This window comes from Brachyistius frenatus, unplaced genomic scaffold (assembly GCF_029030835.1).
Source record: "Brachyistius frenatus isolate BFR_SWC_R1_liver_20210118 unplaced genomic scaffold, ASM2903083v1 Contig_5, whole genome shotgun sequence".
Taxonomy (NCBI): domain Eukaryota; kingdom Metazoa; phylum Chordata; class Actinopteri; family Embiotocidae; genus Brachyistius; species Brachyistius frenatus.
Window position 1 is genome coordinate 1377963 of NW_027210604.1, and position 17468 is coordinate 1395430.

Sequence of the window (17468 nt, forward strand, 5' to 3'; positions counted from 1 at the left end):
CGTAAAGGAATGATGTGTTTTGGTTTGAAAAATAATGTTGACAGTCCATGCAACACAATGATGGTTTGATTACAACCTGCACATGTGTGCACTGTGGTGATATAAAATGCATGTCATTGTCCCCTGGCGGTTTTGTGGTTCATCCTGCAACACATTTGTATCAAATAAAGAGATTATAGAAATCTCCTTCAAGCATGCAGCCACTTAACCCACATACACCTGACAGGAGGAGCTTTTTTATTACATGTATTCAATGTTACAACCAGCCTTGACATACATCTCCACTCAAGATCAAATGTAATGTTGCATAACATACTATTTGTAGAAATATCATATTCCATAAATATTACATTCTATTAATAAAATACAAAAGAGAGTAGGAAGCTTATCTACAATAAAAACCAAATTGATGCCAACAGCAAAAACAAAACAGATTTTTAGTATTCATGAACATAGAATAAAATGATGTGTATTTGGACATTCAGTATTCTTTTTCATTGGCAGAAAGACCATTAGACTACAAGCGTTGTGTTACTTACTATACTAACTGATTGCCAAGTGGCTCCACAAGAGAATACTAAATCACAGTGCCATTCATCACGAATGCATAGCTGAGTTGGTTTACATCCCCAGAATCAATCATCTAAATGGGGCCATGAAAGCATAGAGTGTGCTATTAAATGAGTTGTATCGGCAGCGAGGCTCACGGTTCACCTCAGAGTGTAATCAGCATCACTGCTGGAAGGGTGAAAAACACAAGTTTTCAAACTACAAGGTGGAACGATCAAACTTTTTCACACCGGTAATATAATGGTTAGAAGTGAATAACAAGTGCACCAAGAAACCTTTACAAATCCATTACAAATCAGATCAATGAATTGATCAGAACAACAGCTAGACCAAAGTAACGATGATTCATAAGGTGGTCTTCATGACAGCATGTTTGTCACTGCTCTAGTCGGAATTACAATCCCTGTCGGGACCTCATGGTACGTCACATGGATGCTGTGTATTTTGCCAAAAGACATTTCAAGCAAAAGTAGTATTCGATATTCACTGGGAACTACTTGATTATTACTCAAAGACGTGATTCAATCTAATCTCACAACGCCACACAGTTTACAGAAGACTGATTGAAAAACATTCGTCTTCTCGAATTTGTCGTCCAATGATGGTTGTCAAACTGCTTTTTGGTGCATTGCCGCCACCCTGCAGAAATAATAAACAATTACTAGTAGGCACCAGTAAAAAGAACCTAAATAAGAAAATAAGATGGTCGCAAAAACTATTCCATTTTTTTTCGCTCTTAATGACTATTCAAAAATTCACAGATCACAATTTACAAACATACTTTTCTCACTATGCAAGAAGGGGCCGAGAAGCACAGCAACATGCAAAAGGTAGGGAAGACGCAAACATCTGGTTGCTGGGAAAAACAGATGGAAAGAACGTAGGTTTCAAAATATCGTATTGATTAGCTTTGCACATTTTTCACGTGGAAGAAAGGACACACACAATGCATTTTGGTAAAACATACAAATGTATGTGAAATGTAATTAGAAAGTTGTTTACAACAAAACTCCATAAGGGTACCTTCCTTGCAACCACTAGTGTGTCTTTTCTGTCAGCAGACAACGATTTTAGCAGGATAGATATATCAATCTCTGCTGATTAGTAACTGACAACACAGCAACCTCTACCCCAGACAGAAAAAGGTAATAATATCTAAGTGAGTGATGACAGGAAAACAAAGCTCACTCAAATTATTAGGCAGATTTTTTTTTTTTTTTGGAACATACTGGCACACAGATGGTCAAGCAGAGAAGTGGATTATGCTGCTTGACGAGCTTAGGTACTTTTGGGGTATTTTTGTGAGACGGATAAGCAATTTAGCAAATGTTAGGTAGGTAGGTAGGTAGGTATATACTTTATTAATCCCCGAGGGGAAATTTTTAGCTAATTTTTAGCTACACAAACTAACATTTGCAGCTAACATTCCTCAATTATCTTGCTGGTGAGCGGGCCCAAAATGAAATTAGCTCTTAAATCTGGAGTGCCTGCATGCAAACGGGTCGTGAGCCAGAAATTTGCAGGTGACATATTAGTAGGATTCATGATGCTGTCATAATAGCATTATTTCAAACAACATAAATGCGACACTCAATGTCAGAGCTGTTTCTGCACAGAGCTTGTCTTCTAGGAATTTATTAACGAGGCGTAGCTGGTACAAAGTAGAGCACAGCGCAGTTGTTTCCCTCCAGCACCACCGTAAAGTACAAAGCAGCCGGCAGGTCAGATCAGCCAGGTAATAATTTGTTCGGAGGCCTGAAGCAGCTGTTCTACATGATGCCCTTCCACTGCAGCAACAAACAGCTCCTTCCTATAACTGGACAGAGCTCCTCAACTACACAAATGGAGTCTGTTTGTGAAGGTACGTGTGTATTCAGGATTTGATTCACTTCTAGCTGTATCATTCTACATATTACAATGTGAGGATAGCATTTCTTTTTTTATTTGAAAAAGAACAAACAGTAGTGCGTGTGTGCGTGTGCGTGTGCGTGTGTGGTGGGAGATCAACCAAAACCAGTCAAGTAAAATAAAGTGTCCGCCTGTTGCAGTGAAACTGAGGTGATTGAATCTGGCATGCTTTATTATGAGTCACAGCACTTTGCTCTTCACTTCAACACCAATTAGGACCTCTCACCTTTTCAGCCTTGACCTCTACAGGACAAAATGTCTCTCTCTGTGCACGCTGATGAAACCTGAATCTGGACTGGACTGACATCAATCCCAATACTGGGCCCCTCAAGGCTGACACATCATGTTCCTGGTATGAGGCTGTTAGGCCGCCCTGACCTTAGCCTCCAGTTTGTTGGCTCTCTATCTCCAGACGTCCAAGTCTGTATCTTCCAGTAGACAAGCTGTGTACTGTAAACATAAGCTGTAAATCCGAACAGCAGGTAGATGCCAGTTCAGTATAGTTTAAATCCTGCAGAGAAGTGCTGTTGCTATTTTTTGGGGAAATAATAAACTATTGCCTTAAAATAATAAGTGCACTAACAAAACACTGATGATACTAATAACAAAAACATGAGGAATTCAATAATGGAAAAGATGTGAGGCCCACAATGGACAAAAAAAATGTGTTTCCATAAAGCAGCTTGAAATACATCAGTATTTGTTTCCATGTCTTTGCTTCAGTTTGTCTGTTTTGTGCCGTAAATTAATCCTAATTTGAACAAAGTATGCTGGTTGTCAACAAAAAATCAAATCAACAATTTTGATAACCATGTAAATATTTTATGCCAAATATTCACTGCTCGCAGACTTTCAATGATTCAATGGTATCAATTTTGGACTGTTAATGGGACAAGTGCTCTGAAATTGACTAAAGTTTTGTAAACTTGTAATTGCCAATTTTTCCTTTATTTATTTTCTGATTCAAAATATAAAAATAATGGAAATGCAGCCTAACTTAAAAGTTTCTAATTCATCATATTATAGCTTTCTTCTTCATCACCTCCTGTGTTAATCAATAGCCAGCCCTCAGAATGTGATACAGCTCTAGGTCCAACTTAACGAGCTCATCAGGTCCAGGTCAAATCCATCTGGGTCCTCAGATGATCATCAGCTCCAGCAATAAACTGCTTTAGTCGCCAGAGGTCGTTTCCATAGTTATTTTTAACCACCAGAAGTGTCTATACTCCATTGGGGTGAATTCATATGCTGTCTACTACCTCATTTCGAGAAATTCAATGGACGAGTTGCCAAAAGTATTTCTTCGCTGACTTCTACAATCCATTAAGTTATGACTAAATCTGCGTTGTGAAAGAAAAGTTGAAAAGAAGCCTTGAATGGTTGAAATAACTTCATAATTTTTTTTTACAAAGATGAAGACAGTGAATGTCACATACAGTCGTTCAAGGATGAATTACTCCTGTCTTCATATCCCAAACTTCATCCTACAAATTTCATGGGAATCTAAATTCTCTCCTTATGTTCTAGCACCTTTCCTTCCTCTAGTGACATCATCACACATCGCAAACACCGGCATCTGCCATGAGAAACTTCCGTGACTTCCTGATGGATCTTCCAGAGCTGAGACGGTTATGGTTTAATTAATGATGAAAGGCATGTCTGTAAAAGGCAGAGGTTGCCTGTGATGCGGCATCTGGAGGAAAGCAGTGTGGGGAAAAACCTGCAGCTTTGTCATCTTGATCTCTGGAGTCTCTTTGCCTCTGCACCGCACTGCACTCTCAACCATCCATCATTGTTCTGAGCGCCATGTGTTCGTCTGGCTTTGTTTTACTCTCCTGTTGATTTGGGTGTTGATGATGAAAACATAACGGTCCTACTTTGCTTCTACAAATGCCATGAAACATGTGTGCTGATGCATGTGATAAGGAGTGGATGTATTTATTGTGCGTTCGTGTGCAATGGGAAAAGGCGACACATAGGAGCGAAGGCGTGTATTTCTCGACATATGGTGCCGAAGCAAACAAAAGCTTGGGGGTCATATGACTTCCTGCAGGTGCTGCTCACTGTTGAAGTGCCTGGGATACTCCAGATGCCATTTCAGTTCTGCTGATATTTATTCTGAACTTGAAGTGGATGGGATACTTAAATTCAACCCTGAGATAAGGCTTTTCCAAAGATACATATATTTCCATGGACCTACGGGGAGAAGGATGTTACGTGTAACTGTAGGTCAAAGATGCCTGCAGAGGTGCTCAGCTGCACATCTCACAAATCTCCACAACCTCCAATGCAGACCTGCGTGTCCTGCAAGCTGATTGGTTGAATTAACGCCAGTCAGCAGATGTTAAAAAAAAAAAAAAAAAAAAAAAAAAAACGTAAGCACACCAAATGCAAATACAAAAAACCCTGCTGTGGTAACATACTGCATCTGAGCAACGCCCCTTGGATACTCACCTGGAGGCACACCAGAGAAGTATAATTACAATTCAAAAGGCTGCGTGAGCAATATCTGCCCTACTGCAACCCTCTTTTTTTTTTCCCAACATGGCCTTGACTCTACCCATGCACATGTCCTCTCAGAAATCATTCAGCAGACTATTATGCTCCATTGCTATGCTGATGATACTCCGCTCTATTTGTCCCCCGGACAACCTGTCTTGTTACATATCTCAGCTCAATCTGGTGATTCCAACCAGTCCTTCTATTCAGCACAGTACTTGTATCGAGTTCGACCTCTCCTTGTTCTCACCAACAAAGTCCGTAAGAAAATCGACATCCTGATTCATGACCAACAAACGTTACGTCCAACATCTGGCATTCTGTCAACATCAGAAAGATCAAGTCTTATCTGACTTAGCCTGACTCTCAATTCCTTGTACAAGAACCCGTCATAACACTCTGCTGGCTTAACCCAAAGACTTGCTCTAAACATTACAACGTGTCTTCTGAGGTACAGAGAGGGTGTGAACTGTGAGCTGCATTGAACACAACACGTCTTGCTACAATTTGGCCAATTGCAATTATTGTCATTGTCAGATTTGCAGCAAAAAGGTGGCAGTCGAAGGTGTAATTTATATGTTCCAATGTTCAATGCCAATAAATGTATCTTATTCTTTATGAGGTGTGTGTATTATGAACATATGATTGGGCTTACAGAAAAAATAATTCATCTCCATTATTTGTAAGGCAATTAACTGTCAAGTACAATGTCATGTTTATGACAGTCCTAGGTGAGGTAATGACAATTTTGATTATATCATTTTTCATTCATCTAACAGAGGCATCTCAGGTTTTCAGGTTGATTGTATGATTACGAAGGTCGACACAGGTTTTCTATGTGAGGCTTGTGGTGCATTGTAGCTCATGCAAAATTAAATATTTCTAGGAGGATAATGGCTACACCGAGAACACTTGTCTCACCTTGTAAAGAAGAGGTAGGCGTGACAGAGAGCCTGTCAGAGGCATTTTTCAACGTGCAAATGTTTCCCACGTCCATGACTGTTTAAATAAAAGCAAACTGTAACATCAAAAGATTTTGTCCTTGTTAAGAGTCTGGTTCCGTTCACCACGGCCAAACTTCTGTTTAAATTGACACATCTGCTGTGGATCTAAAATGAAATGCCACACGTTCTGATCAAAGGAGAATTCAACCACTTTGATTAAGTCAGAGCCACACAAGACATACCTGTAATCCTTTCATCAGCCGGTTACACACACCCCTTTGAAACACAAGCTCTATTGGGGACTTTATACTTGATTTATGAAGAGCTTCAGTTTACATATTTGCAGTTACAAAAAAAATCTATGGAGGGCACAGAAGCTCATTACTGCCATTTTTATTAGCGTTGACATCTAGACAACAGTGGACAAGGTAAGGGCTCCTTGAGGAACCACTTAATTCCAACATAATGATGAATAGATCCATTTTCATGAGGAAGGAAGTATTAGAACAAAGAATGTCTTAAAGTGACAGAAGAGAATTGTTCTCTCCAGTCCTGTCATTGGTGGTTTTCCTTCATTTTTTCAAATTGTATGTGTACAAGTCCTGAGCGTCATTTCCCAAAGTTAAAGCGGTTTACTATGAGCTATCTTGGCTGTTCTTTTTATAGGCCTGGCCAAACAGAAACAAGGCTAAGACAGGAGAATTGCCTTCAAAAAGAAACAATGAAACGGTGTTTTTGACATGGGAGCAAATGCACAACACGCCTGGTTTCAAAATGATTCATGGAACAACAACACTGTTGCTCAGTGATGGAAAATAACATTGCCTTGTTCTCTTTTAAAAAAAACAGAATGGATATTGTTTTATCTGAATTTGAATTTCACACTAGGACGTAATTTTGTAAAAAAATAAATTTAAAAAAAAGTTCCATTGTTTGTAAGCTTATGGGGCTCCACAGAACGTAGTGGGAGATACAGCCCCTTCCAGGGGAGTCACTGCTGTCAGCCGTACTTATTGTGGCAAGTAGATAAACTCGTGCCGGTCGACAGGAGGAGCTAGTGTAGGCACAAACTTCTAAAATCCACAAAGGCTTAACACCAAACAGCTGTTATTACATAGTTAAGTAATAGCTGTCATGACCACTGGTGCCAGCGACGATACCTTCACAGACTGTAAGCATCTATCAAAAACAACATGTGTTCTCATTTGACTGCAAAAACAGATCTGAAATGCCAAATCAAGGCAAATCAACTGTGGAACAAAATAAATCAGCTTCAGCAGAAAGTTGTATTCACACGGTTCACACAAGATTTTTCGCCAAGGCAGAAAATTAAAAACTAGAAGCTGTGAAAATAACATTTGTGGCACAGAAACAGGAATTTGCTGATACTGTTTTCACTCAAAAAGCACTAACAAATCCCAAAAACGTTTAATCCGCTTCATCCAGCTCGGATCCCTTTAGCCAAAAACATAACTAAATTATCAAATGATCAACAAAAAATGTTAGTCTAGTAATTTTGTTTCAACACTTCTCTGCTCCTGAGGTCAACTTTTTAGAGAAACAGACAGACTTATTTAGCTTGCAATTGGTGCGTCAGTGGGACATGTCATGGCTGCATCTCAATCCAGGTGTCACCACTGTGGATAACACAAAATTTTAAAAAAGCAGACAAGGAAAGGATTGATAAACTGATAAAAAATAAATAAATAAAAAATTTTTTTTAAAAAGTGCCATGTGAACATCGTATCAGTATTCAGAACACAAACCTCCCCTCAAAGTGCATTCATAAATATGTTATGAGCGGGCCTGCTGCAACCATACGGTCCGGCAGTGATGGATATTCAGGGTGAAGGGGTTCTTGTGAGAGCAGCATGTAAAGGATGACTGGGCCAGAGTTAGTAACGCACCATTAACTGACTCCTCAGGATGCCCACAGACTGGGAAGAGAAGGAAACCCGGCCGGTCAGGAAATCAATATGAAGCACATCAGTATGTGAGTCGGTGAGAGAGGGAGGGGACGCGTTTGCCGTATTAGGATCACTTTAAACACAGTGTGCAGCAAACACAGCGCTGGTCTGGTAAGTTTGGCTGCACATGTTGACACGAGGCGGAAAGACAAAAGGGCCTTCAATACTGCATGAAAACAGACAGGCTGTATGTCCATATCACATCAACAGATCCATGTACATACGATTCTGCGGCGTTCTTTTATAATTTAAAGGTTCTGCGCTTGTATCTTAAATCTTGCAGCAAAACAAATATGAGTCACTTCAATGGTTCAATAATTGACATTTGTTTCTAAATTAGGAAACTACAGTGTTTATAGGAAAACTAATACAACACCTCAAGGAAAAATACTTTTTAAAATGGTAAATGACCACAAAAGTGCAAAGGAATATTAGTTTTTTTGTTTTGTTTTTGAAGTATACATTTTCACACAAATATAAATCACTGATAATTGTTTAAGCTTTTCTCTCCTGAATCCTCAAAGTTGTAGCTGAGAAGAATCAAACACAACAAACTGAATAGTGGGTGTTTCTGTGTCTCCATAGTTTTCCTTTCAGAAAGTACAAACTTCCATAATGGAGGCACAAAATTTCTTCCATTTTGGTATCTTTAACTAAAGTAACTCCTGATCTGTGTTCTGGTGGTCTTTATAAAATTACATCATCAATTACATATTAGCCCATGCCTGAAGTGCAGTCAGATTTCCTGTTTACGTTGGTGGGCATAGTGTCCTTAGGTTTTCAGTCAGATCCACCACTTGCTCCACCCCAGCTCGTCTAAATATGGTCACATCTACTTCCAAAAAAACCCCAAAGTTAGCAACACAAAAAATGCCAGGCTGGAGGTTTCAAAACTGTGGTTCACAAACCAATCAGTTGACGTCATGTTGGGAGACAGAGCCGGTCAACTAGATGAGATTTCACCACATGAACACGACATGACACGATTTATTTAGTTTTGGCACGAACTCCATGCGGGAAAGCGTCTGAGCCTGGGTCGCATGCTGTGATTCGATGGATGGGAAGGAGTGGGAGGCAGGAGGACAGAGGAGAGGGAGGACCAGACAGAAAAGTCTGAATGAACCTGACTCAGTTTCATTGTTGCCTTCCAATAATTGAGTTGTTCTGTTCATACAGCCAGAAGGCATGCTTTCCGTTTGCTTTGAGTAGGTTTTGATGACTAGTTTAGCAAGTATTACTTCAACAACAGATGTAAATATTGTACCAAATCAGGTGAAATTGTGATTTAATTACATTCTCCACAGAGTCTGTTTGTATTATTAAGTCTGTTTACTTCATGACATAAAGGGAAGCCTACTTTATTTGATCATTTCCAAATAGGACACAGCTGTTGAAATCACCATGTTTATGTTCTTTCACTGACTTTACGAGAGAGTACGACAGTCACACTGAATAAAAAGGTTGGCAGTAAGATGTCTTGGAGAATGGAGAATATTATCATGCGAGAACCATTATCAAAGCTGGAAGAAGTATTCAGATCCTTTCCACAAGGAAAAATATCAATACAATGATGTAAAAATACTTCATCACAAGTAAAAATCCTGAATAAAAAAATCCCACTTCAGTAAGAGTTCATCAGTGTTTGCAGCAAAATGTAGTTTAAGTATAAAACGAAAGTAAACAAAAGGACTGGTTTGGTCAATTTTTGATCAAGACCTCAACTACTGTGGAAATGAGCACTAAAGCTACACCATAGCCTCTTGCCACAAACTTATAAATTCATTTTAACAACACAAGAAAGGCGCTTGTGGTGTTATCATGATATTTGGACATAAAGTGCCTTCCTGTGGGAACAGGTTTTGCATTCGGACTTCAAATGAAGCCCTAAATGAAATTCAGTGCTGTCAAAACCAGCTTGTTCAGGTGGCGTTGAACCAACGAGCGCGTGGTTTCTTGAGGTATTCATTAAAAGAATATTGTCAGAGTGGAAACTAAAACTCTAAAATACCTGCTATTGCCACCTGAAATGGGGCGTTCATGTCGTTTCTCACAAAATCATCCTTTCATCGAAAGTAAAAATGGTCTTTGAAGTCATTATATCTGAATTTCCGCGTACACATTACATAGTGGCTGAGTTTTTAAAAACGCTTCTAAAAATCACGTGGATAGGTGTTTCTTTTAAAACTGCTGAACTCCTCTATCACGAGCAGACAGGCCTTCACAGCTTGAGCCCTCACGTATTGTCTCTCCATTAAAGAAGCGTACTCAGACTCCAAATTGGTTTTACTATCTCAGCAGCTCAGTCGTCTGTTAATGATATTTAAACCTGTGGTGTGAAGACACCAGAGAGCTACAGCACAGTTTTTTTTGTTTCTTGTGAAGTATCATAGGAGGTGGAGGTCAAAAGAATTGTGTGTGTGTGTGTGTGTGTGTGTGTGTGTGTGTGTGTGTGTGTGTGTGTGTGTGTGTGTGTGTGTGTGTGTGTGTGTGTGTGTGTGTGTGTGTGTGTGTGTGTGTGTGTGAAACTGTCTGCTGTTTACGGGTGGGTGGTTTTGCTTAAGATTTTGTTTACACAAGCTGCTGCTCCCATGTGGTGTTTCTTCTTGTATAAAAGCTTCCTGAAAAACTCAGTGTTAAAAGTGCTGCCAAATGAGAAAAACAACACACACACACACACACACACACACACACACACACACACACACACACACACACACACACACACACACACACACACACACACACACACACACTGACAGCGTTTGTCTGCGGCGCTGATCGGCTGCAGGGCTGAAAACGATAAAACAAAGCCATTAACAGCGGATGAGATGGTCACTCCATCCTCGCCAAGATCCATTTGAGGGTGCGATTTTTCATATTCAGGAAGGCAATGGAGGTCTGAGTCAGATTAGAATCTCAAAGAAAAGTAATATCCTAGCAGTCACCAATCCAACATGCAATATGGAAGAAAAATTGTCTGATGTTTTTAGCTACACAAGCGAATAGTTCTTTTCAACATGATTCCTGTAAATCAATTCGGGCCACTGCCTTGTAAATTAATTGACACTAACAGAGAAACTCCCAGGTTTCCAATACAGTTTGACAAGAAATAAGACGTTACATAAATTGTCAATGTCATACAAGAGCAGCCACTCAGGGAAGCTTAATGAGAACATCAGAGAAATAAACCCAAGGCTGTAGATGGTGGAGAAATGAGGCATTAAAATGATAGGACGTCTCGTGGGTATGAAGAGGAAAAGACAGCTTTCTTTTAGCTGTCTGAGTAACATGAAGACACCCTCTTTTATAAGTTATCAGTTTTAAAACTGAACCTTCATATCCTTCTCATCTGCAGCCATTTTTCCTGCAGGAGTCCACTCAAATAGTCCTGCCATGAAAGGAGAAAGCAGCCAACTCCTTTCTTTAAAAGTTTTAGAATTTTTCTTTAGAGCAAACTTTGGCAGAAAATTGATGTTTCATGGGGGAAGAGCAAGACTTGTGTTATCGTCCGTTAGCTTGAGTATTTCAGTATTTTACGCCACTGTCAACCATTTTCCAAAGCAAGACCATCAAAAAGTACATACAAACACATGGGGCTCTATTTTAAAGTTGTACTGTAAAATGGAGGTTTTTTTTTCCTCATACTCTGAGCCAGATATGTCCACTGCAGTACCACTTGCTTACAACAAACTTTCCATCTTTTCCGTTTTCATTTTTACAAAAAGATTGGTAAAAACATAATTGTCAGCCTGATTTATGTCACATACATGCTAACTTTAAGAAATTTACAGATGCAAAAAAAGGTGTAGTGAAATGAACTCTTAAATGTGTATTTCAGATGTTCCCTTTCCATTAGTCTCAAAGAAGACATGTTATGGAAGTAAAATAGCCCAAAATCGCAAAATTGACCAGTGCGTGAAAAAGATGTTTTGCCTGCAGTGTCAGAGTTATCAGTTTAAATATTTAGCGTAAGATCTTTTGCAGTCAATGACTGACTATGGTCATTGTTTGACCCGCAGGCATCGGCAGACACTTGGTATGTTTCCTGTTGTTGCTCTGTCAGACTTGTACTACAGGATTATCTCAATTTCATAAATATCTATTAATATTACAGGATCTCTTCGCCTTCAGCCTGGTCTGCAGCTGTGAAACACATGATCAGTTAGACTCGAGAAAGTTCCACTGTTTGCCTTGTCTGTATGTTAATTCCCCAGTTGTATTGCCCTACAGTTAAGGGACTGTGTATGAAAAAAGCCTCGACGCACTAAACGGTTTATCCACTATTGATGTGAACAACCGGAAATCCAACGTGAAAATCAGCACTTTAACCCCACATCCGTCGTTTATTTTCAAATCCAATACGCAGCAGTTCAGCGACCAAACAATAAAACGCGATAACACTCCTAAAACTTCACTGACTTTATTGCTCCACGGCCTCCTTAAAGCCTGCTCAAACCGTGGGACAACACAAGCGCAAATTTCTGTTTGCCTACACACACAATCATGCACGGTAAACATGCTTGCAGTGTGTCGTGTATTTGAAGATTGAGCACAGACTGTATAATTGACTTGCCAGTTGCCATGACCTAAATATGAAGGAATGGTATTGCCATGCAGCTCATATGGAGCCCGTGTTGGCAAGCCTTAAATTTATGCTCTGTAGCCTGGGACTGCCTCTGAAGGCTTGGCTAAGACTGATTTATGTAAATTTAACCAGAGCTAAAATCCTCCCATTTGAACGGAGGCTTGAATAGTAACTCGCAGTCATTACAGTAATGTCATGCAGTCGGTTCCAGAGTCTTATTTCACACGGGAGCAAATCCCACCTGTCTGGAAAAAGATGGTGGAAGAAGATGGTCAATAAATATTTCATAAGTTTCATTATTGCATATTTATAGTGTGTCTGCCACTCAATAAATCTGCCCGAGTCTGCGCCCAGAAACAATCTTTAACCCAACAGCCACAAAGTCGAGCCGTGCGGCACGGGGAAGGCCGAGTCAGCTAATTTACCTGTCCTGCCAAGTGAAGCCCACACAGCCGTTACAGCCGGCGTAATGACTACAAGGGCAGAGTGTTGTTAGCTGATCTACTGCGCTGTGAAGTTTGTCTTTGAAAGTATCAGGACATGGCATGTGCAAGAGAAAAAAAAAGAGCCACAGCAAATTAGGCACTTTGTAAATGACTATGAGTTTGGGTTTCTATCTTCATGATGTGAGTGTCTAACAGCTCAGCGGGAGAGCGTGGAAAACAAATGATAGGACATTCTAAACCTGGGGCTTCAAATGAAAGACTGTCACACCCCACAGAACACATTAATAATCATCGGAAAATGTGTTAGAACCAAAGGAATCAAATTAAAGTCACACTTTGGGTATTCCGTCTCTCCTTTATTTTATTTTTAAGTCTGCTTTTTGCGTTTTATTTTGAAGTTGTGCCCTGTCTTTGCGTTTTAGTTTCCTGCCTTTGAGGTTTATCACCCATTGTCATCTCTTCCCGACTGCTTTACCGCCTCTCCGCTCACCTGTTTCCAAATTACCATCAGCCTCCTCTGTTTCCATACCTCCCGTTCTCCTTCCCTATTTGCAACACTGGTAAAAAAGAAACCCGGGAAAAACCAAACCAAAGAAGCCAGAAAACCAAAAGTATAAGAAAAAACAAACTGCATAAATGGAGAATAAAGTTTCCACTGAAAAATGAATAATGAGTTAATTACTTGAGTATTAGTTTCTTACTTTTTACAAAACTTCCAAGAAAGTAATTAGGAAATTAAAGCCCATTAAAATAAAGCATTGGTGAATTGTCCTTCAGTTCTATCCTTAAGTCCACAAGGTTTTACATCAAAGAAGGAAATTGCTTTGGAAATAACCACTCGGACCAACCCAGAAGTTTTCACAGTGATTTCCCCTGTAAAACAGTCTTATGGTGCAGTGGTTGCAAATCCCCACATTAGACTGACCGACAACTCCCTCAAAGCTTAATGGACACACAATAAGTCCGACTGACTTCTTCAAGAGCACAATCTCTCAGTACGACCTTCGTTTGGCTGACGTCGTCACTCGCCACTTTCCCTGCAGATGTTTTAGCTCTGTGCGGTATGAATCTGTCAAAAGATGCAAGGAGCCGTCAGAAGATGTGACCCCGACACCTTCACCTCGGTCCCCAATGAGCTGCCGGGATGTTGCCACAGCCATTATTTCCCATTAGTCCTTGACAGCTGGACCATTTGTAGCAGCAAGACCTTGCAGAGAACCGGGTCAGCTACCTGTTCCTTTGTTAGAACGTGTGCTGGGCTCCAGCGCCAGGTTTTGACCCCGCCTCAAACCTCCCCGTGTGCGTATTTTTGTTGGAGGTTATCTGGACATAAGGACATTTGAGTTTAAAACCTACTTTTACTGTTAATAGGTTGCTTTGACTGAATGTTGTAAAGAATAAACTTCAGGATATTCAAACCAAATAATAACTAATAAAAACTAACCTTATAGTTACAAAATGCTTTTCACGCAGGAGAAAAAGACGTGAAAAAGATGCAACAGAAAAGGCAATGACAAGAATAAACGCTCTATTCTAACAGTCGAAAGTACATCCGGGGCGTGTCCGAATTTACGTTTTGCTCATTTTATGCTGGTTATTTTGAGTGTAAATTAAGGCTCACGGTTCGACTGGTTGTACTTAATCTTATAATTAGTCTGTTTTAGGTGCAACATGAAATGGTTTTGGCATAACCAGAGCCTGGTAGTAATGTGCTGTTCTCCTCCCTTTGTTGTTTAATAGTGCTGGCAAAAAAGCTTTTAGGTGAATTACCGCCACCTTCTGGTGGTAGCAGTGTGTCAAGGGGAATAAGTCAACACGATAGTCACATAAACTATTGGATTTACTTTTAGCATGACTTCTTGAAAATGTTTAAATCCTGACCTTTCACTACTGAGCACCATCCAACACCTTTTGGATGAACTACAACATTGACCTCAGTTCAGTACTCATGTAATCAGCCTTATCTTTTAAGCATTCGTGGCCCACCTCACAATTGCCTATTAGAGATAGATTTAGACGTGCAAGCCTCCTAAAGCTGCTGGGATAAAAGTAAAGCAGAGATATAAAGCGTTGAGCCTTTGCTCGCCCCTCAGTGCACAAGCAGCTTTGAGAGGTCTAAATGTTCTGAACCCACCAGCATGATTCACTCATGTAAGTATGCATAATCAGATGCACACTACAGTCTGTCTCCCTTTTCTTTTCCTCAAAAACACACACAAAAAAACCAAAAAAAACAACAAGCGTCCATCCTTTTTAGCCCAATCAATTCATTTAGTGTACCTCGCTGACACCAGAGCCCGCCGGAAATATACTATCCTTAAAATCCCCCCCCTCCCCCTCTCCTTTAAACGTCTGCTTTGACTCAGCATGATGAATGATCGGTCGGGCCAATCAATTCTATTTAGATAAGCTCGCCTCCAGAGAGGACAAGAAAAGGAAGAAGGATGGATTTTTTTGAGTTATTCAACACAGAGGCCCAAGGTTATTGTCATCTGGGATGCTCGCCAGCCTGATATTTCACAGGTAGGGCAGACTTGAAAGCTGTATTCCCTGAGATTAAGCGCTAGGAAAATATTATACACAAAAAAAACCATTGTACAGGATGAGCTTGATGAATCCCCAGTGCACATTTGCTCACAAAGATGGAAAATGCAAGAACAAGGTGATTTGTAAATATGTAAAAAAAAAAAAAAAGACGTGAAATAATTAAGTACAGCCTATGGAAATTGTCCATGGGAAAAAAAAAGTACTGACAGATAAAGGGAGTATACTTGAACAACACAAGAAAATTGGGGTTTTTCAGTCATTTACTTCACAACAATAACAATAGAAGTCATTTTCTTTGGTGGTAAAAGTTTGCGCATCCTTTACCTCAGAAGCCAGACCCACTGTTTTGTGTAAAATTCCGTCCGTTACTGAGGCCAAACATCTCAATCGTAGCACTACTGGTTTTTTTTTTTTGGAGAGCAAAGGCTTTTTCTCGGTACACCTCCTGTGCGGGACACATTTTCAGAATCTCTTTCTTTTTGCATCAAACTGGATCCATCTGGCCAGATCTGCTGGGGCAGCCAGTCCCAGAAAAAAAAAAAAGGCAAATGTTTAAACAGTTGTGGATGAATTTTTTTTTTTTTTTTTAGGATTTTATTTGAAATATTTTGGGAATCTTTTGTCAGACTTAACCTTTTTTTTTTTTTAAGGTCCTAAAGAGCTGTGTAGATACTGGCAAGATGGTGCTGCACTTCCCCTGCCAAGAAAATACCAGACTCTAAACGTCAGAGGTTAAAATAAGACACCTGTGACGCTCTAAAGCTGGCTCTCAAGCTAGAGAAAAAAATAGGGACAATTTTTTTTTTTTGTCTGATGCGCCACTCCTCACAATCGTGGGGGCGTTTCTGAGTTGGGAACCAATCATGTGCCGAAAGGATCTTTTCGTCTTCGGGGTTTATAGACATGACCTTATTTTAATGACTATATCGGAGTCTTTCCAATTTTGAATTATAAATTACAATCATTTTTATTATTGAGGAAAGGGAGGGAGGGCTTATGGAGCTGAAACCCACAATGGCCAATGAGAGCAAACAGACCGAGACACTTCAACAAGACCTTCAAGTCCAGAACACAGTACAATTAAAGGACATCTCCATGGCAGTGGAAGGTCGGAGAATGTATAAAAATGACGACATTTCTAATAATTATAGGTTTCCCTCTTCCCTGCACCCGTGTACAAATAACTTGCACTAGCTCTCTTTGAGACAAACAATACAACTTTTTTCAAACTCACCTCCAGCTTACTGCAAAATGGGTCATTTTCACTATATCTGTCATCTCTGGCATTATTTTATCCATCGTATTTTGTTTTTTTTGGTGAAAAATTTTGCAGCGCAGGTGCAAACATTTGCCGACGACGGTTAGTTTTTCTCTGAATTCACGTTTAAGCGCGCGAGACGCCGTGAGATCGCAAGTACCCGGATTCTTCTTCTTCTTCTTCGATGTTTATTGGTGGTTAACAAAACAGCTAAGAGGAGCGTTACCGCCACCAACTGGACCGGAGGGTGAAAAAATATGTAATTTGGTATATCACTGCATGCTGGATTTGGACCGTTATGATGTCACAGAGTAAAGGGGGTGCATACATGCTTTAAACATTCATGATTCTGCTCATTCTTTGTAAATTCTCAGGGAAATCCCCCAAAATGTCTAAATAATTTACACATTTTGAAGTTGAACTAAGCACCATATTAAGTAAATTTGAAATTGAATAAATACAGTCGGATCAATTTAAGTCTTTTCCACTCCGTTTTTATATTCTTCGATTAAGTGACAATCCAGTGATAGAAAATCGACTGTATATATTACTGTGCATTTTCGAGCTTTCCACAGATGTACAGAAATGTGTCTTAAGTTCCTTTAAACTGGCAGAGAGAGCAACAAGTACAACATCTTTCCAAACCATATGCGAGACAGCGAAATATGGGACTCAAAGACTCACTTCACCCATGAGTTCTGACCATTTGACTCTCAGCAGTAAATCTCAGCCTGTTCATATCAA

General features: G+C 39.9%; 1 protein-coding gene across 1 annotated transcript in view; it reads right to left on the reverse strand.

Moving 5' to 3' along the window:
- The window catches only part of LOC138631294 (polypeptide N-acetylgalactosaminyltransferase 10-like), a 119303-nt gene that overhangs the window by 97121 nt on the left and 4714 nt on the right, over positions 1 to 17468 (reverse strand). The window lies entirely within an intron of this gene.